The 20,405-nt window shown below is 47.4% G+C and overlaps 1 protein-coding gene and 1 long non-coding RNA gene across 2 annotated transcripts in view; both read right to left on the reverse strand.

Annotated features, from left to right (window-relative positions):
• The window catches only part of FAAP20 (FA core complex associated protein 20), a 241,208-nt gene extending 238,400 nt beyond the window's left edge, over positions 1-2,808 (reverse strand). The window contains exon 1 of the mRNA XM_077457663.1: positions 2,702-2,808. The gene's annotated coding sequence lies outside the window, so the exon portion shown is untranslated. The remainder of the gene's footprint in view (positions 1-2,701) is intronic.
• LOC143934229 (uncharacterized) overlaps positions 1-2,808 on the reverse strand; it is a 35,318-nt gene extending 32,510 nt beyond the window's left edge. Inside the window, exon 1 of the long non-coding RNA XR_013263227.1 lies at positions 2,689-2,808. This is a non-coding gene — a long non-coding RNA (uncharacterized LOC143934229). The remainder of the gene's footprint in view (positions 1-2,688) is intronic.
• Positions 2,809-20,405: the final 17,597 nt, after the last annotated feature.

Below are 20,405 nucleotides of genomic sequence, written 5' to 3' on the forward strand. Positions count from 1 at the left end.
ACACACACACAGGGATGGATGGATGGATGGACACACACACACACAGGGATGGATGGATGGATGGACACACACACACACAGGGATGGATGGATGGACACACACACAGGGATGGATGGATGGATGGACACACACACAGGGATGGACAGGCATATCTCACCCTCGGCTTATACACGAGTCAATAGGTTTCCCAGTTTTTTGGGGGTAAATTGGGGGCCTCGGCTTATACTCGGGTCGGCCTATACTCGAGTATATACGGTATTAGCCGACACAAAATTTCATTCCACTGCTATGCCAATGACACACAGCTATATGTAAATGTAACAACTGAAACCACACATTCACAGCCATCCCTATCAGTACTCATCACCTGTCTGGAGGAGATAAAGGTATGAATGGAGCTCAACTTTCTTCAACTAAACAGTTACAAAACTGAAGTCACCCTGATTGGCACTCCTTATCAGACCAAATCATCCATAACTAGCATCACCTTTTCTGGCTAACATCCCACACTCCCATCCCACACTTTTCTTGACTCCCAACTCACTTTTGAAGCCCATATAAATCACCTATGCGAGACCTCTTTCTACCTCCGCCATAATATCACCCGAGTCTCAGTGACTCACAGCGCGCGCGCACAGGGGAGGCCGCCATATGACGGCCTTCCCGGGAATTCTGATCTGCGCTGTTGCCGTCATTTGGCCATAGTGCGCATGTCAAATGGTTAAAAAAAAAAAAAATTTGGAGAAAATGTTTTATTTATTTTTTACTCGCCTCTAAATGCCTATTGCTAGGGTGTCTCTCGTAGTCTGCCTGGGTTCCTGATGTCACTTTCCTCTGCGCAGGAAGGGAGTTTGCCTCTCCCCCCTCCCTCTTGTCAAACATCTGGGACACGCGACAGGTCCCAGATGATTGCGCAGCCAGCCATGGCGCGCCTCGCGCATGCACAGTTGAGCCACAGCTGGGCGTCCACAGTTCAAATTCCGGCGCCGCCGAGCGGGGCTTTGATCCCCGCATCGCTGAACCCTGGAACAGGTAAGTGTCCGATTATTAAAAGTCAGCAGCTGCAGTATTTGTAGCTGCTAACTTATTTATTTAAGCAGAACCCCGCTTTAAGACATTTCTTTTTAGCAAAGCTTTTTGTGCCTTTTGGATGTTTGTTTTATTATATAAATTTCTGATTTTTATTTTTTTAACCTGTAGCACTTTGAGAACTTTTTATGAAAAGGCGCCCACTAGGCAGAAGTGCAGAATCAGGTATATGTACATGGGATTCTGCACAGGAGGACCGCCCTGTAGCAGTATAACTGCTAGACTGGTCCTTACAAGAAATGTATGGAAATGTTTTGTTAAAGAGGGAGTTCCGCCGTTTTTTATTTTTAAAAGTCATCAGCTACAAATACTGCAGCTGCTGACTTTTAAAATATGGACACTTACCCGCCCAGCATGTCGGCACCCGAAGCCGATCTCTTGATCAGCTCTCGGGTACTGCCGTCGCAATCTTTGGTATGGGAATCAGGAAGTGAAGCCTTGCGGCTTCACTTCCCTACTGCACATGCGCGAGTCGCGCTGTGCAATAAGGATGGTCCCTGCTGTCTCTGGGATCCGTGTGTTTCCCAGCAGACAGCGGGGGCCCCGCAGAAAGTGGCGTAAATACCCGCAGAATCTGCAGCTATCTATGCCCGGAAGTGGGTGCAAATACCTGTATTATACAGGTATCTGCACTCCCTCCCCCTGAAAGGTGCCAATTGTGGCACCGAAGGGGGGGGGGGGGGGCAGGGTTTCAATGAGCGGAAGTTCCACTTTAGGGTGGAGCTCCGCTTTAATCATATTTACCTAAGGGAATGCTGTACTTGCCCCCCCCACTGGCTCGAAGGCTGATAACCAAGTGATCAAACCCAGCCAATCACTCGGTTTCCAGCGCTTACTGAGCAGAGAGCTGCTGCTGTCAGTCAAAGCTCTCTGCTCGGCCCCCGGGTCAGTCCAGGTATGCGAGTGGATCCTGTCCATATGGTCGCAATGTTTCCCCAGCCCACTATCTGCTGAGAACGGGTCACAGGTGTGCAAAACGAACTGCGAGCCACAGGAGAACAGCCAATGTACTAAACATCGTGGCTGCAAGTGCTTATAGGAAGCAAATGGCTTTGTGTCATTTTTCACTGCCAGCGATCGATTGGCTGTTCAGTAAAAGTGGTCACTTGAATGGGCAGCCTGTCCTACGAGCTATTTGTTACAGCAAAACGCAAGGACCAAATTTTGGCCCTGAGCCATGTGTGTTTTTACATGCAAAATGAGTGACACGGCAAATGTGCACCCAAATCTGCGTCACATATTTTGCCAGAGTCACAGGCAGCACTGCTGCGATTCTGTCCACGGTTATAAAACGCTATGCGTGAACGGGGGCCTAATTCTTGGTGGTCAGTGTGGATATGCCTGGGGTGTATAGGTTTTGCATACTTTGTAATAAAAGGTGTCCCTCATTATCACCTCAGAAAGTTGGAATGAATGCAGAACACATAAACATTCCCTGCCTGCTGGGACCTGTACTTTCCCTTGCACCTCCCACGATGCCAGTGAAGGGCTGTATGGTGTGAAGACTGGGCTCTCCATGGTACACTGCGCTATATACTACAAGTCTTGTTATAACACACAGCCGGTAATAAGACTCACAACACGCCGCAAAATGATTACCGAATTCACACACCGACCACCACAGCGACCCGCCTGAGAGAAGGAGCGCGGGAGAACACGTGACGTCACCGCCCGTACACAGGAGGAAACGGAGAAAGGCGGGCTTGTCTGTGTTGAGGGGGGCGGGTATGAGAAGGTACACACAGCGGAGAGGGGCGGGCGAGTGTGAGAAGGATGATAGAAGGGAGGGGGCGGGCTTATACCTCTTACCTCATGAACTTGAAGTAGAAAAGATGCAAAAAAGAAAGTAGATGGGTAGAGATGACTGTAAATTTTGAGCCTGCATACACTTTACACAACCTAATCAATACATTTATGTACAATTCCATTCACACTTTGCATTGTGGAATTGCAGGCAGAATTTGCGATTACTGCGCAATGCGTTGTTTGGGTGCCGTTATCCCTTGAAGGACCAGGCCTTTTTCTGACATTTAGACCCCTTTCACATTGAGTCACTACCGGCATCAGCGGTAAAACGGCGCTATATTTAGCGCCGATTTACTGTTGTTTTAGCGGCGCTATTCGGCCACTAGCGGGGCGGTTTTAACCCCCTGCTGGCGGGCGAAAAGGGGTTAAATCCGCCTGCAAAACGCAGCCGGAGTGACGTTTTGCCAGCAGTATCACAGCGATACCCCATTGATTTCAATGTGGAGGAGTGGTGAGTTCACAGCTTCTTCACCGCTCCAAAGAAGCTGCTGGCAGGACTTTTTCTGACGCCCTGCCAGCACACCGCTCCAGTGTGAAAGTCTTCTGGCTTTCACACTGGAGTGCGTGGAGCAGCTGTTTTGGGGCGGTTTGCAGGTGCTATTTTTAACGCTATAGCGCCTGCAAAGTGCCCCCAGTGTGAAAGGGGTCTTATTGTTAACAAGCAAAAGTCTGTATTTTTTTTTTGCTAGAAAATTACTTAGAACCCCCAAACATTATATACTTTTTTTTTTTAGCAGAGACGCTAGTAAATAAAATGGCAATCATTGCAATATTTTCTGTCACACTGTATTTGTGCAGCGGTCTTTCAAATTTTTTGGATAAAAAAACTTTAATGAATGTAGCGCCAGCTCCTGACGAGCATGCGCTATATGTTTTTTAAAATTAATATTCCTGAAACCACAGTTGGGTTTTAGGGCTAATTTTGCTAAATTATGGTTTCAGTACCAGTCTGGCTGGAGTTCTCCTTAGCCACAGGTTGTTGTTGTCACCACTGGCAAGTGGTGGAACGCAGTTTACCTGGGTGTATTTAGTGCCACATTTTCTCTGAACCAGCCCAGTGGGAGTGTTCTCCTGCTGTGCACTCTGGGAGGTGGTATTTAAGGTACTGACATCACGTGCTTTGGGGTTGCAGCCCAGAAGATATTTTCTGTCTGTTTGGTTCTGGTCCTCCTGACCAGCCCCCATGGCCCTCCTGGCCTGGGGTGTGGATCCATGCAATTCCATGTCTCGGGGCTGGACAGCCCAAGGTGAAGTAACTGCATGGACAGGCCTGAATGGATATCGAGGCCTGAGGATTCAAGGGTGGTCCCTTGCCATCTCATCTAAGGAGAGGCCCAGTAACTGGAGAAGCATCCAGAGGAGGACTCTTTGGGAGAAGGCCATGCACAAGGCTGGCTTCTCTGAAGGAGCCTGGAGGCTCAGTTGAAGGGCATTTCATGGATCTACATTCATACGGTATCACCGGACCGGCTGAGAGATACTGTTACCTTATAATGGCTCTATAAGTTTGTATATGTCCCTTACACCCCGCTTCAATCTGTCGTTTTGGGGGGCCACTGGTCTATCACACCAGTTATAATACTTTTTTCTAATTGCGTTTGTCACTCTTTGTAGTATCACTGCAGAACCGCTCAGCAGTCACAATGCTGCACAGTGGAAATGCACTATACTATAGTACACCTATACCAGTCATTAAAAGGACCTTTGTGGACCTAATAGTAGCTAGCTAGTAGCTAGTGAATTGCAGTCTGTCCCTGCTCCAAACACCAAACTGTCCCTACACTGAGAAACGACAGCTGCAGTATCGGTCAGCAGCACTGCATGCAGTGCACTATAATATGCTTTCTATTAGGGGTGCAACGGATCGTGACCGATCCGTGATCCGAACGGGCCGACCTGTTCGGATCGGCACCCCATGCGATCCACGGAGCGGTTCGCGGCCTTAGGCTTCGGACTAGCTCCGGAGCGGGCGGCCATCTTGGTACATCCGGCGGCAACGAGCTGCGCACTGATGTCACCCCCAGCACAAGTTGTTCAGCCTGTGTGAGTGAATGCAGCCTGTGTCCGGAGGAGTCACGCTGGATGCCTCGCTCAATCAGAAAACTTCTTTTATGCAGGTACCACTACCAGTCCTATTGCCTAAGCTAACCTGATTGTCCCTTTGCCAGCCTTAAAAAACGAGACACTATTCTACCCACTGACACCAATGATGGGGCTCTAATCCTCCCACTGACACCAATGATGGGGCTCTAATCCTCCACTGACACCAATGATGGGGCTCTAATCCTCCCACTGACACCAATGATGGAGCTCTATTCCCCCACTGAGACCAATGAGGGGGCACTATTCCCCAACCACTGACAACAAAGATGGGGCACAATTCCCCCCACTGACACCAATGATGGGGCACAATTCCCCCCCACTGACACCAATTATGGGGCACAATCCCTCCCCCACTGACGCCAATGATGGGGCACAATCCCCCCCACTGACACCAATGATGGGGCACAATTCCCCCCCACTGACACCAATGATGGGGCACAATTCCCCCCCACTGACACCAATGATGGGGCACAATTCCCCCCACTGACACCAATGATGGGGCACAATTCCCCCCACTGACACCAATGATGGGGCACAATTCCCCCCACTGACACCAATGATGGGGCAAAATTCCCCCCCACTGACACCAATGATGGGGCTCTATTCCCCCCCACTGACACCAATGATGGGGCACTATTCCCCCCACTGACACCAATGATGGGGCACTATTCCCCCCCACTGACACCAATGATGGGGCACTATTCCCCCCCACTGACATCAATGATGGGGCACTATTCCCCCCCCACTGACACCAATGATGGGGCACTATTCCCCCCACTGACACCAATAATGGGGCACAATTCCCCCCACTGACACCAATGATGGGGCACAATTCCCCCCACTGACACCAATGATGGGGCACTACCCCCCCACTGACACCAATGATGGGGCACTATTCCCCCCCACTGACACCAATGATGGGGCGCTATTCCCCCCACTGACACCATTGATGGGGCGCTATTCCCCCCCACTGACACCAATGATGGGGCACTATTCCCCCTCCCCACTGACACCAATGATGGGGCACTATTCCCCTCCCCACTGACACCAATGATGGGGCACTATCCCCCCCCCCACTGACACTAATGATGGGGCACTATCCACCCCCCACTGACACCAATGATGGGGCACTATCCCCCCCCCCCACTGACACCAATGATGGGGCACTATCCCCCCCACTGACACCAATGATGGGACACTATTCCCCCCCACTGACGCCAATGATGGGGCACTATTCCCCCCCACTGACACCAATGATGGGGCACTATTCCCCCCCCCCACTGACACCAATGATGGGGCACTATTCCCCCCCACTGACACCAATGATAGGGCACTATTCCCCCCCCCCCCACTGTCACCAATGATGGGCCACTATTCCCCCCCCACTGACGCCAATGATGGGGCACAATTCCTCCCAATGATTGCCGTCATCCTGGGACTCATCACGGCGGTCTGTTTGGAGGAACGTTGATCGGTGGTGAGCTTGGCGCAAATCATCAGTGATATGCTGACTGTTTTTATGCTTGTAATAAGCTTCATTTTATTGGGGGGGGGGGGGGGGGGATAGTGTTATATCTTTTATTTAAATAAACAATGTGGCACATAGTGTTATACCTTTTATTTAAACTAGAAAAGCTAACATTTCTGGGGAAATTGTGTGAAGTGTTCTTGCCTCCATCTACTGGAGTGGGCAGAGTAACTGGGGGGGGGGGGGGGGGGGTTCATAATGTTTTGGCTGATTGTTGGGGCTGTCAGTTTTTGTCACCTCCCACTCTAGTTTTGAAGATGTCACCATTCATTCCTATGGGACAAATTTCGCCGCAAAAACGATGGTATTTGTAGCGTTTTAGAGGAGCACGTGGATTCCATCACAGGGGGATTTAATGTTGTTTATAACTTGTCTGCACACCTCTGCTTTGGAGTACTAATAGGACAAAGGGTTTTGATGCTTGCGCTATCAATTGCAGCATTTCTATCACTTTTGGACTATTAGAAGCCATCCATTTGAGCGGGGGTCCCTGTCTCTGCCGCGGAATTGGGGGGGGGTCCCTGTCCCTGCGGTGGAATGGTGGTAAGGTTTTTACACCAATTCACGTGTGTACGTTTCTGTCTTTCCCTATTGTAATAATACGATCAGCGCGATCCTATTTTTTCTTTTATTCGCTGTATTGGGGTTTTGTGCAGAAGGATTGCTGCTTCCACTGAGTTTTCAGGGATTTTTGTGGTCAGCCGCACAAGTTTGCTTCTAGGTCTTAGCACAGTTTCTTTCCTTTTTTCCAGGTGAGCTCCCCTGCTTTCCCTGACTGGCGAGTCGGGCGACCAACTGCCCACTGTGCCCAGTGTTCCCTCCTCCCCTGGAACGTCCTCCAAGCTACCAAAGCGCCTCCACATCCTGCCTCTACTTTGGGGAAGGAATCAGTCCACACACTTACAGTGTGGTCATGGTGATCGGAGGAACGGAGGAGCTTGAACGCCCCATGTCATTTAAATCCCCTGTATGGGAGCATTTTGGCTTCCCTGTCAAATATGATGATGAAGGAAAGAGGTTAGTGGATAAAACCGTAATGGTGTGTAGGCATTGTGGCACAAGAAAGCCATATGACACTGGAAGCTTGTCAAGCATGGCCACGCGTTTGAAGCGACATCACCCCGGTGTTTCACTGACAGGAGTGAAAACGAAAGCTGCTCAACAACCGCTTATTGCCACAGCATTTAAGCAGCCCCTTGTTGCACAATCGGACCGGGCTAAAGCCATCACAAAAGCTATCGGTGTGTTTATAGGTGCAGACATGAGGCCATATTCGGTTGTGCAAAATGAGGGCTTTAAACACATGTTGAAAGTGCTTGAGCCACGTTATGTCATCCCGTCGTGCACCCACTTCAGCGAAAAGATTGTGCCAGATCTTTATGAGCAGGAGAAGAGAAAAATTGTGGATGAACTATCCCGAGCATCCTCTGTTGCGCTCACGACAGACGGTTGTACGTCCAGGGGAACGGAAAGCTATGTGACGATAAGCGCTCACTTCATCACAGCAGACTGGGAGATGAGAAGTCTGGTGCTGCAGACACGCCCCCTCTACGAGAGTCATACAAGCACTCATCTTGCGCAGGTACTGACACAAGCAGTGGAGGAATGGAAGATCAAGTGGCCCAGTACTAATATCCCAGTCACAACTGATAATGACAAAAATCTAATAAATGCAGTGAATGAGGCGGGACTGGGCCCACAGATAGGGTGCTTTGCACATGTAGTGAATTTGGCATCACAGAAGGGAATCTCCGTCAATAGGATGGACCGCCTCCTTGGGAGGATAAGGAAGGTGGTTTCCTACTTCCACCGAAGCACAACAGCTGCTCATGTGCTTAAGACAAAGCAAGAAATGCTAAAGCTGCTTACTCATAAGCTCATACATGATGTCTCAACAAGTTGGAACTCCACTTATGATATGCTGGAGCGCTATCTGGAACAGCAGGCAGCTATATACTCTGTATCGACTGACAAGACCCTGAAGAAAATTGTCAAAGACATCATTACCCTGTCTGATGATGATGTGCGAGTGGCAGAGGAGGTCATCCAGGTGCTTAAACCCCTCAAAACTGTTACATCTCTGCTGAGCACTGAAAGTTCACCATCTGTGTCAATGATCATGCCTCTGAAAACAAGGATTCTACAATCCATGGCTCCAAGTGTGGAAGACAGCACCATCACTCGAGATGTCAAGACTGCCATTCAGATATAACCACCGAAAGCCGAGGCCATCCCTGGACGTCCTACCGGCACAAAGTGGTTAATATGCTTTCTATATTTGAAAGAAAGTATATAATAAGTGTATTACAACCATATATACTGTACACCTATACCAGTCCTTAAAAGGACTTTTGTGGACCTAATAGTAATAGCTAGTGATTAGACTGACTGTCCCTGCTCCACACAGCGTCCTTTCCCTACATTGACAAAAGACAGAATGTAAAATGTTCTCCAGATCAGGTCTATTTCAAAGGTAGGGGGTATCTCCATGAGCTGAAATGTCTCAATTGGCTGTCCTGTACCCCATGATGGATGTGTCATGGGTCAATGTAAACGAATATGTCCGCCACGAACAGCGCCAAAAGTCTGTCGGTTTGGCGAATCGCGAACGAGCAAAGTTTGCTGCGAAAGGACCGCCGGGCGAACCAAGGCCATCTCTAGATCTGATGATTGTTATAGTGCAGTGTGTGTCTGAGGTCACCTGATCACAGTTACAACATTCCTTTCCATCACCAGGATTTGTTATGTGGGGAGGGGTGAATTTCTCACTTTTTATAATTACACCCAGTAAGGCTGAAAGAGCTTAGAGCCAGTTCACACCCGTGTGCTGTGCGAGATCGCATGTGATTCCCACCGCACTGCAGTGCAAATCACATGCGATGTCCATGCAGTGCGATTTCAGCCATACAGATAGTATGGATGATATCGCACCGCATTCTGACCAAAGTCGCACAGGACCATTTTTTGGTCTGCACCAGAATCGCATGAGTGTTCACACCTATGCGATCTGATTCATGTCCTAACTGTCAGTTCGCAGTGAGATATGCAAGCTGAAATGGGGGTGTCATTATCATTATATGACACTCCCCAGCAGTTCGCATATGGCAGTGTGAACTGCCGTGCGAGTCGGATGCAATGTGGAAAGCCACAGTGAATTCACAGGGTTCCCACATTGCACCAGTGTGAACCGAGCCTCAAAGCATACAGCCTACAAATGTCACCAGAACTGCTCCCACCAATGCTGCGATTCGGGAACCCTGCAAATCCACTACGGGTTCCCACTACGCATCCGACTCGCATGGCAGTTCACACTGCCATATGCGAACTGCTGGGGAGTGTCATACAATGTTAACAACACAGGACATGAATCGGATCGCATAGGTGTGAACAACCATGTGATTCTGGTGCAGACCAAAAAAAGGGTCCTGTGCGAGTTTGGTCGGAATGTGGTGCGATTTCAGCCATACAGTTTGTATGGCTGAAATCACATCGCATGTGATCTGAACAGAAATGCGGTGCAAATCACAAGGATGCCGAGTGTACAGTGATGGGTATTACATGCAGGATGGTGTCAGGATAGTGGACAGTGTCAGATAATTTTTTTATTTTACAATTTAATTTTATTTTTTTCAAAAGGTTTTTTGGGACCAATGGATTTTTTTTATTTTTATAAATTTTTACAGTTTAATTTTTTTTATTTTTTTTACAATTTATTTTTGTACTATTCTAACAATGATGGGATGATGGGATTTTATTTTTTAAATATATTTTCTCACAGTTCTTTTGGGAAAGGGGGTGGTCGGTGTCAGAGGGTCAGTGGTCGGTGTCAGAGGGTCAGTGGTCGGTGTCAGTGGGGCAGTGGACGGTGTCAGTGAGGCAGTGGACGATGTCAGTGGTTGGCGTCAGTGCCAGTGGGGCAGTGGACGGTGTCAGTGGGGCAGTGGACGGTTTAATTTTTTTAATTATTTTTTTACAATTTATTTTTGTACTATTCTAACAATGATGGGAGGGTGGGGTTTTAGTTTTTAAATATATTTTCTCACAATGCTTTTGGGAAAGGGGGTGCCGACTGTGTCAGTGGGGCAGTGGTCGGTGTCAGTGGGGCAGTGGTCGGTGTCAGTGGGGCAGTGGTCGGTGTCAGTGGGGCAGTGGTCGGTGTCAGTGGGGCAGTGGTCAGTGTCAGTGGAGCAGTGGACAATGTAAGTGGAGCAGTGAACGATGTCAGTGGGGCAGTGGTTGGTGTCAGTGTCAGTGGGGCAGTGGTCGGTGTCAGTGCAGCAGTGGACGGTGTCAGTGGGGCAGTGGATGGTTTGATTTTTAATTTTTTTTTTACAATTTATTTTTGTACTATTCTAACAATGATGGGTGGGGTTTTATTTTTTAAATATATTTTCTCACAGTGCTTTTGGGAAAGGGGGTGGTCGGTGTCAGAGGGTCAGTGGACTGTGTCAGAGGGTCAGTGGACTGTGTCAGAGGGTGGTGTCAGTGGGGCAGTGGGCGGTGTCAGGGGGGCAGTGGTCAGTGTCAGGAGGGCAGTGGTCAGTGTCAGTGGGGCAGTGGACGATGTCAGTGCGGCAGTGGATGGTGTCAGGGGGGCAGTGGACGGTGTCAGTGGTTGGTGTCAGTGGGGCAGTGGAAGGTGTCAGTGGGGCAGTGGAAGGTGTCAGTGGGGCAGTGGTCGTTGCCAGTGGGGCAGTGGAAGGTGTCAGTGTCAGCGGGGCAATGGCCGGTGTCAGTGGGGCAGTGGATGGTGTCAGTGGTTGGTGTTAGTGTCAGTAGGGCAGTGGCCGGTGTCAGTAGGGCAGTGGCCGGTGTCAGTGACGCAGTGGCTGGTGTCAGTGGGGCAGTGGTCGTGTCAGTGGTCGGTGTCAGTGGGGTAGTGGTCGTGTCAGTGGATGGTGTCGGTGGGGTAGTGGCTGGTGTCAGTGGGGCAGTGGACGGTGTCAGTGGGGGCAGTGGTCATTGTCAGTGGGGCAGTGGACGGTTGTTGTTTTTTTTTACAATTTAATTTTTTTCTCTTTTTTTACATCGTACCCCATTCACATAGGGTGGGGGGGTCGCAATCTGGGGGCCCCTTACTAAAGGGGGCTCCCGGATTCTGATAAGCACCCCGCCTGCACACCCAACCCTCGCCGTTGGTTGTCGGGAAGAGGCCCTTGTCTTCATCAACATGGGGACAAGGTGCTGTTGAGGGCACGCGGCCTGGTACAGCTCGGGGGGGGGGGAGCACTCGCTCTTCCCCACCCCCTTTCCTGACCATCCAGGCTGTGTGCTCGGATAAGGGTCTGGTATGGACTTTGGGGGGACCTCCATGCTGTTTTTTTCAGCGTAGGTGTTCCCTTTTAAATCAATACCAGGCGACGGGGCAAGCGAAGTGTCAATCTCTCCGATGGTGGCGGCGACATTGACTTCCTTCGCTAGTTCCGTCTACCTGGAGCCACATTCAAAATGAACGGACTTTACTCCGTGAGTGGGCAAGTCCGTTCATTTCAAAAGTCCAGCGGACCCCCGCCATATTCCGGCGGCCCTCCGCTGGAAGTCCGCTCGCGTGTGGGCAGGTCCGCTTGTTTGGAAAGTCCGGCAGACCTCCGCTGGAAAGTCCGGCGGATAGTGTGATTGTGTGTACGCGGTGTAAATGTCATGTGGGTCTGCACACATTACCTTGCAAGAGAGACTCACAACTCTTTCATATAGTGTTATATAATGTACACCTAGTGTTGCTTTAACAAGGGTATCAATATGTTGTCCCTAAAGTATATGTAAAGGCAAAAACAAAGTTGTAATACATTGAACCTTACCAGTCCTTAGATGTGATGGCTGCATTAGTGAGAGATGTGAGGGACCAGGGAGATCAACATTCCTGAAGTGTTGACTTCCATGTGGACTTTGAAGAGCAATTACTCAAGGTCAGAGCACTGTTTCCAGAAATACAAATTTCCTTGTGGACTTCGGGGGACAATTCATTAGGATTGGAGAGGTATCTGGCAGCAAGCCAAGCAAGTATTCCCTCTCTTCTTTCAGGGGTATAGCTTTATTCAGCAGGTATGGTAGCGTCATAGTTGCTTCACTTGAGCTAATCTTTAACACATTAAATCAGGGGTGTCCAACCTGTGGCTCATGACAGTTATGAGTAACAACAAAAAATCGTAAACATACTTTAAAATGTTGATTTTTTTTCTTTAAATTCTATGTAAAAATGTGTTTATACTTAGCAAACACATGAGGTTGAGGAAAAATTTGACTGTCTCTTTACTGGACTTTTATGAGTTTTATCTTCCAAAAGAAAAATTGCCCTCTCTTCCCAATCACGCCTTATTCGTGCCATTCGTTTTTGGTAGCACTTTTATTTGTGAGCAACTATTTTCAAGTGCTTTATCAATAGGATATTGCCTCAACTGTTTTTTTGTTTTGTTTTTTCGGGGATAGGGGTGGGTACCATCATCCATATATCATAGAAATAGGTGCCTGGGGTCACCTCAGAAGTGCCCCTGGAAAAAGGGAGAAAAGTTTGGACTATCTCAGTACCTCATGGACATAGACAAGGATATGTATAGTTTTATATAAAATGGTTGTATAGTCTTTTTTACAACTTTTACCAGGTAAGCCTATAATAAGGCTTACCTGGAGGTAAAAAAAATATTTCCTAAACCTGTACGGTTTTGGAGATATTCCTCTCGCAATGCGCCGCTGACTGCAGCGACGCATGCGCACAGGGGATTCTCGGCTGAAAGTCCGGCAGATGCTGGACCCTGCCGGAAAGAAATCTCCCGTGCCCATGCGCGGGAGTGACAATATCGCGGCTCCGGCCACTCACAGCGCCGGAGCCGGCGATACCCGGAAGACAAGCCGAGGGAACATGTCAGCTTCCTTGGCGTGGATCAGGCGAGATGTTGGGGCCTCATTCTAAGGTAAGTATTTCATAATGAGCTAGTATGCGGTGCATACTAGCTCATTATGCCTTTTCCCTTGCAGGTCAGAAAAAAAGGGGGAGGGGAGAAAGTAAAAAGGACAGGGGGAATAGTGGGATCACATAGAAAAGAAGAGTACAGATTAGACATTTAGAATTGAACGATAAATTTAGGCGAGATAGAACAATTTAAAAACTGCTATATTAGACTACTGACCTATTGAGTCAAAATATCCAGTATGACTCCCAAAATGCAGGAGTAATGATGGTTACAGCTGGTTGTTATTTAGCAGTCTATTGCCAGGCAGTTGTTGACTGGTGTTTATTTAAACAGAGATCTATTCAAGCGATGTGTCGCAGCAAGAAAAACTTCCCCTGATAGGTATGTATAATTAGGGTAGTTAGAGGTCAGGAGAAAGAGGGGATATATAATGTGACTCATATCGCGGTGGCGTGGCTGGACGCATGCGGATGTACCTAGCAACCTTTGTTGTTTTGACTTCAAGAGGGGTTTTTCCCCTGGCTTCAATTACCAGCTGGAAGTTTGAATTTCTTTCATCGCCTGACGAACTGCTGCTTGACCAATTTGGACACATTATTTTATAAGATCGCTTTATTCATTCACATGGTTCAACATCCACGAAACCACTGAGGTGACTCTGGCACCGCTTGTGCTGACATGGAATGCTGTCCGTCTCTGCCATTTGCTACTTGGGTGTCAATATTAAGATACATGGATGCTTAGGATATAGCCCTGAGGAAGCATTGACTACAACTGTGAAACGTGTCAGCTGTATAATATACCCTAGCATCAATTGTTCTGCTTTTATTAATTTGGGTCATTTGATGTACCATAAATGTTGTTTTTAATCCTATGAAGTCTCTTTGTAATAAAATGAATGTCTTTCTAAACTATATGTGTTGATAAGCTTACCTCTTGACAGACTAATGCATCTTGTAAAGTCCCAATTAGCCATTAGGGTCAGGTCTTCGATCTGTCTTTCTTTGCTTTTTTTTTTAACAATAAAACCACCACTGGTTGTGTGAAGGCTTACTGGAGTGTAGGGTTTAAGCTTAAGTTGAACACATGGAGAGGAGGTTATACCATTCTGAATATATGGGATGACCTGGTCCAATATGCTGGCTGCTCCGGAGGACTGCTTCTCTGAGTCGTTCTCAGAACAAATGCACCATCTTCTATCCTGATCTGGAATACAGACAAAAGGTCCTATACATTTTTGGTTACACCACAAGCCCTGCTGACTGATTGAGCGTTTGCCCATTTGAGTCCCTGCACTCCGATAAGCCTTCACACAACCAACCGGTGGTGGTTTTATTGTCATTTTTTTTTCACTTTTTTAAATTTTTTCATTCTTCAAGCAGCTCAATAAGGAGTGTCAATATTTCCCCTTTCTCAATGAATTGGGTGACATCATCACTGATGGGTGGGGCAAAATGGACAAAAAGTCTAAAATCCTGAAACTTTATCCCATCAGGTAAGAAAAAGTTATGCATCTCGAGTCAACTCCTTTGGTGGATGCAGCGCTGATGGTTAGATATGTGACCCTTCCTCTGGAAGGCACGGTCTCCTTTAAAGATACTTTGGAAAGGCAGATGGATTCCGATCTGCCTGACAGCAGGTATGGTCTGCAAGCAGGTCCTAGCCTTAGCCACAGTATCTAAAGCCATGGAAACAGGTCGTACAACGTTGACGAGACCCTCAGAGGCATCTCCAGTGAAGTAGCCAGAAGCTTGCCTATCGAGGAACTCAGGCTTGCATCCTCCTTTCCGGGGGAGGATTCCATTGATGTCATCCGCCTGGTGGCTGCCTGGCTGGGGTTATGCTGGCGGCTGTCACAGCCCGTCGTACTTTATGGCTCCAACCATAGTTGGCAGGCCCAGCTTCCAAACAGGTTTGGTGCTGAATTTCTTTGAGGGCACTCCCCTTTTCAGCAACAAACTTGATAGCGCCACAACTGGGGCCACGGGTGGCAATTTGGGATTCCTCCCTCAAGATCGGCGCTTACCGAGCCAGAGACACACATTTCTGAGGAAACAGAATACCAATCGGGCCAGAGAGGCGCGTAGCTACAGGCCTGCCAGGGAGTTTGCAAGATCCTGGAAGGCTAGGCAGTCTTCATTCAAGAAACCCATGAAGGGCGGTTCTTCCAGCAACCAAGAATCTGCAAAGTTTTTTTGAGATTAGGCCCTCTCAGGCATGCCAGGTGGTGACTCGTCTTGCCCGCTTGCGGCATGTCTGGGCAGCCTCAATCCAGGACTTCTGGACTGTCAAAACGGGTCACGCCTGGGTCTTCAGCAGCACCCCCAGGCTCAGATTTATCCCTACGTCTCTTCCACATTCGGAAGAAAAAAAGCAGAACCTATTAGCCTACGTAAACTCTTTATTGGATTAAGGCGCAGCTATTCCTGTTCTAGATGGCGAGCGAGGCCAGGGCATGTATTCTCCTCTGTTCATGGTACAGAAAAAGAATGGCATGTGGAGACCGGTCATAGATTTGACCCATCCCATCAGAAAATAAAAAAATAAAAATTGAGGCTTTATAAATGATCCAACAATTGGTCCATCCAGGAAACTGGTTAGTGTCGATCAATCTAAAAGATGCTTACTTCCATGTCCTGGTGGCAGCGTATTTCCAACAATTCCTTTGTTTGGCAGTAGGCCAGCGGCACTTACAATTTACCTGTCTCCCCTTCGATCTAACAACATCACCATGTATCTTCCCCAAAGTCTTGTTAGCTGTTGTGGCTCTGCTCCGAGTCAAGGGGGTGCATCTTCATCACTACCCAGATGACCTCCTTCTCTTGGCACAAGACAAATGTCAAATTCTAGATCACAGGAGCCTGGTCATCTTCACCCTTCAAGAGTTCGGTGGCTCCTGAAGCTAGAGAAGAGTCACCTGGAATCCTCACATTCCTTTGTGTTTCTCGGAGAACACTTCAACACAGTAAAGGGCACCATCTCGCTGCCTGAGAGAAGATTGTAGTGGTCCGAGACAGAATATGCACAGCCCCCGCTTTGTCTCATCTCTCTGCTCTCCAATGTCTGAAAGTGATTGGCACCAATTCCCATGGTGAAACGGGCCCAGTGGTGGACACAACCCTTCCAGAAAGGGTTCGTCCAACAATGAAGGTCCGACAACAAGAGCCAGCGCATTTACCCTACTCTGGCTATGAGGGTGTCCCTCCTTTGGTGGCTCCAGTGGGAAAATCTTTGCATTTGCCACTCAATCGTCCCCAGCACATGGGTCACGATAACATCAGATGCCAGCAACAAGGGCTGGGGTGCTTGAAAGTAGCACAGGGCAGATGGAACTCCCCTTCTCTCTGGATTGTGTCCAACATCTTGGAACTACGGGACAAATTTCAGATGCTTCTAGCGTTTCATCATCTAACAAAGAAATCCTCTGTGATGCTCAGGTTGGACAATACAACTGAGTTGGCCTACATAAGGAGGCAGGGTGGAACCCGCAGCTGGTCCCTGCTATGGGAAGTGGAACCATTCATGAGCTGTGCTCAGAAGAACTTGTCCAACATTTCTGAGGTCTACATACCCGGGATCCAGAATGTTCAGGTGGACTTCTTGTGTTTTGATGAACACTGAGTGGTCTCTCCATAAAGAGGTGTTCGAGTGGCTCTTGATCCTGGGGGTGTCACCATAAGTCAACCTCTTTGCATCTGCATGCAACAACAAGTTGAGTAAGTACTACTGAAGGTTCTGAGACCCTCAGGCTTATGCGATACTTATGGGTTCACAGATCACATGTCCTCCAAGTCAAACCCTTGTAGTGCTCCAAAAGTCCAGGACATTCTTAACTTCCTGCAATCAGTTAGCTCATTTCAGGGGCAGGTATCAGCCATCTTGGCATTCACAGGAGTATCATGGGCCAAACACTCCCTTGTTCGCCAGTTCTTCAAAGGAGCTATCAGGCTTAGGCCTCAGAGGAAGCCAAGGTTCCCCAAGTGAGACCTCCCTATTGTTCTGGATTTCCTTTCACAGCTCGGATTTCGGCTCGGAAGCCACTTTCAATGAAGGAACTTACTCTCAAGACTGCCTTCCTGGTGGCTGTTACTTCAGCAAAAAGAGTGTCTGATATCAGAAACTTAGGTTCGAGGGAGCCTTTTCTAGCAATCTTTCCAGACAGAGCAGTGTTAATCCCGATGCTGGGGTTGAATCCTAAAGTGACCACAATTTTCCCCAAAAAAACAAGAAATTGTGCTCCCCACCTTTAGAGCAACAGGAAATCAAAATGTCCATCCCCTTGATGAGGGGCACACTCTGAAACAATATCTGGAAGTCATTGCTCCCTATTGTCAATTGGATTTTCTCTTCAACCTTCTCCAGGGAAAAAACAGAGGGATGCGGTCCTCGGTTAGATCAATTGCTGCATGGATCGTTCAGACCACCCAATGGACTTATAAAGCGGCTTGGCTCCTCCAGATGCAGTGACGGCGCATTCAACCCAGAGTATTTCGACTTCTTGGGCAGCTTTGTGCCACGTCGCTCCCGAAGCAATCTGTAGGGTGGCATCCTGGTCTTCTATCAACACTTTTGTGTCTTACTACTGTGTTGAACCAGATGCCCTATCATCTGTCAATTTTGGTTTGCAAGTACTGTCGGTTGAATTTCCTATCAAATACTTACCGTAATTTTCCTTTCCTGATAGACTCTGTGTCAGGGCTGGCTTAGCCCTTCCTTCTCTGGGCTGGCTGCTCAGCTGTCGGCTAATTGCCAGCTCTCTTCTCTCTCCACAGTTATCAGCTGTTCCTGATGATGCTCGTCTGACCTGCCTACTTAAAGCCTTCCAGCTCACTTTACCTCTGCCTTCACCTTGGTCACATCACTAGAAACCATCTCCTGCGGTTTGTTTAAAGACTGGCTTGCTGACATCCCTCCTGGCTCCTTATCCTGCTTGCTGTTGCTCTACTTGGACCCCTGACTTCTGGCCTGGCTGATTACCCGATCTGGTTACTGGACTCTGGCTATGCTTGACTACACTTTTTCTATTTACCTTTTTATTTTTATTAATAAACAAGTGTGATTTGATTGTACTTCTGTCTCAGTCTGATTCATGGTTTCTGACACTCTGTGACAGTAGGAGTCCACTCCCAATGCCTGGAGTAGGCTAGCTACAGAACACGGCTTGAAATCCAGAGCAAAGATTTATGGGAGAGGTGTCCTCTAGGATAGTTATGGAAGCAGGGCTAACCCACACGTATGCTTCCATGGAGTCTATCAGGAAAGGAAAATTACGGTAAGTAATTGATAGAAAATTACCCGTTTTATATGTATCAATCATTACAGTGGATAGGTGTAAATAACTGTGCATCAATGTGTTCTAAAGGCAAAAAAATGCTACAATCAAATAAAACAGTGAAGATCAGTCCAAAGAAAAAGACACTAAATGTGTTAGATGAAACAATATACTGTGATCTTCCACCTCCATGTTACAAAGTAAATGTGCTCACCAATAATCCTCCACCAGTGAATCGATGGCTGCTTATACCTAGACCCCTGTTTCACAAGTGGGTCTAAGCAAGCAGCGTCCTAATTGTGGTAAAATCTTATGAATGCTCCTGCTCCGCTCTTTACTCTCCAACACCTCCTGTCAGGGCTGCATGCTCTTAATCAGTGGTATATGAAAATCAAACAAAAGTAATTCTAGTGCTCTCTGTCAGAATATTTAATGTCAGATAAAATCGATGTAGCTCACTCACATAAAAGGCACTCTGCTGTGCCGGCGTGTCAGACAGGTAATCAACTCCTAAAGTGCCTCAACATAAGTGGTTATTCCCAAACACATGAATCCTGGGTATGGACTTCATCAGTTTATGGAGCCTAACATTCAGTTCACCACTTATAATGGTTACACCCATCCTATCTAGCCATTCAAAGCCGCTGTTAATGATGTTGATGGGGGTAGGGGTCACTTCACCAGATCTCTTCACCCCTGTCAGCAGGAAAAACATGTATGCAAGGACACCATTCATCACCACAGCAGCTGATGTACTATTATCAAAAATTGCTGCCTAGACCCGCCATATAGTAAACTAATCCCCCACAGCTTCACCATCCCACTGCTAGAAGCACCAAAGGTCACAATACATAATACAAATATCAATTTATTAATACAGTCTAAAACCTATGTATAAAATATAAACATATACTATAATCCAATGAGAAAAATATATCAAATTATATAAAACTGAGATGGTAATATCTATCCTATTATGATTTTATTTATAATGTCCATACTCAAAAATAAAACAACTGTATCCCCACCAATGCCTGCTTATATGATAATTCCCCTTGTGTTAGGTACACAGTAAAAATGTTAACCATTAACTAGTACAAAACTGGTTAATTATCGAATATAATTCCCATCCAAGTAGATCACTAAAATTACATAAAACCAGATAATCTTCCCACATTAGAATCCTAGTAATTAAAAAGGATTGATTACTTATAAAACAATTATACTTATAAAAATGTTTTCTTTAAATCAACTGACCGTAACGCGTATTTTCCAACTGACAGTTGCCATCATAGAACCTGGATATGCCCCAAAAGGGCAATTTGTCAGAATATGAAGGAATTGCACACACGATATGGATTATTTGCAGCAAGCACAGGTCTTATTCGATAGGTTCCTACAGAAAGGATATAAGGACAATAGCAAAATAATAGCAAATTAAAATCACGTCCGGCTCCCAAAGGGGAGTGGGGGGATTATGTAATTCGTCCCCCTCAAATATTGAGCACCACTGATGTGTGTGTATGTATGTATATATTGTACAGGACGCCGTGGCTGGGTCCTGGAAGGATGCTATATTTCCCCTCTATTTGGTTTGTGGTCTCTTTAAGACCCCTTTCACACCACACTGCACCTTGCGTCGGTGGTAAAACGCCGCTATTATTAGCGGTGTTTTACCGCCGGATTTGCGGCAGATTTG

This window comes from Lithobates pipiens, unplaced genomic scaffold (genome assembly GCF_037356315.1).
Source record: "Lithobates pipiens isolate NorthernLeopardFrog02 unplaced genomic scaffold, aLitPip1_a1.2 Scaffold_27, whole genome shotgun sequence".
Taxonomy (NCBI): domain Eukaryota; kingdom Metazoa; phylum Chordata; class Amphibia; order Anura; family Ranidae; genus Lithobates; species Lithobates pipiens.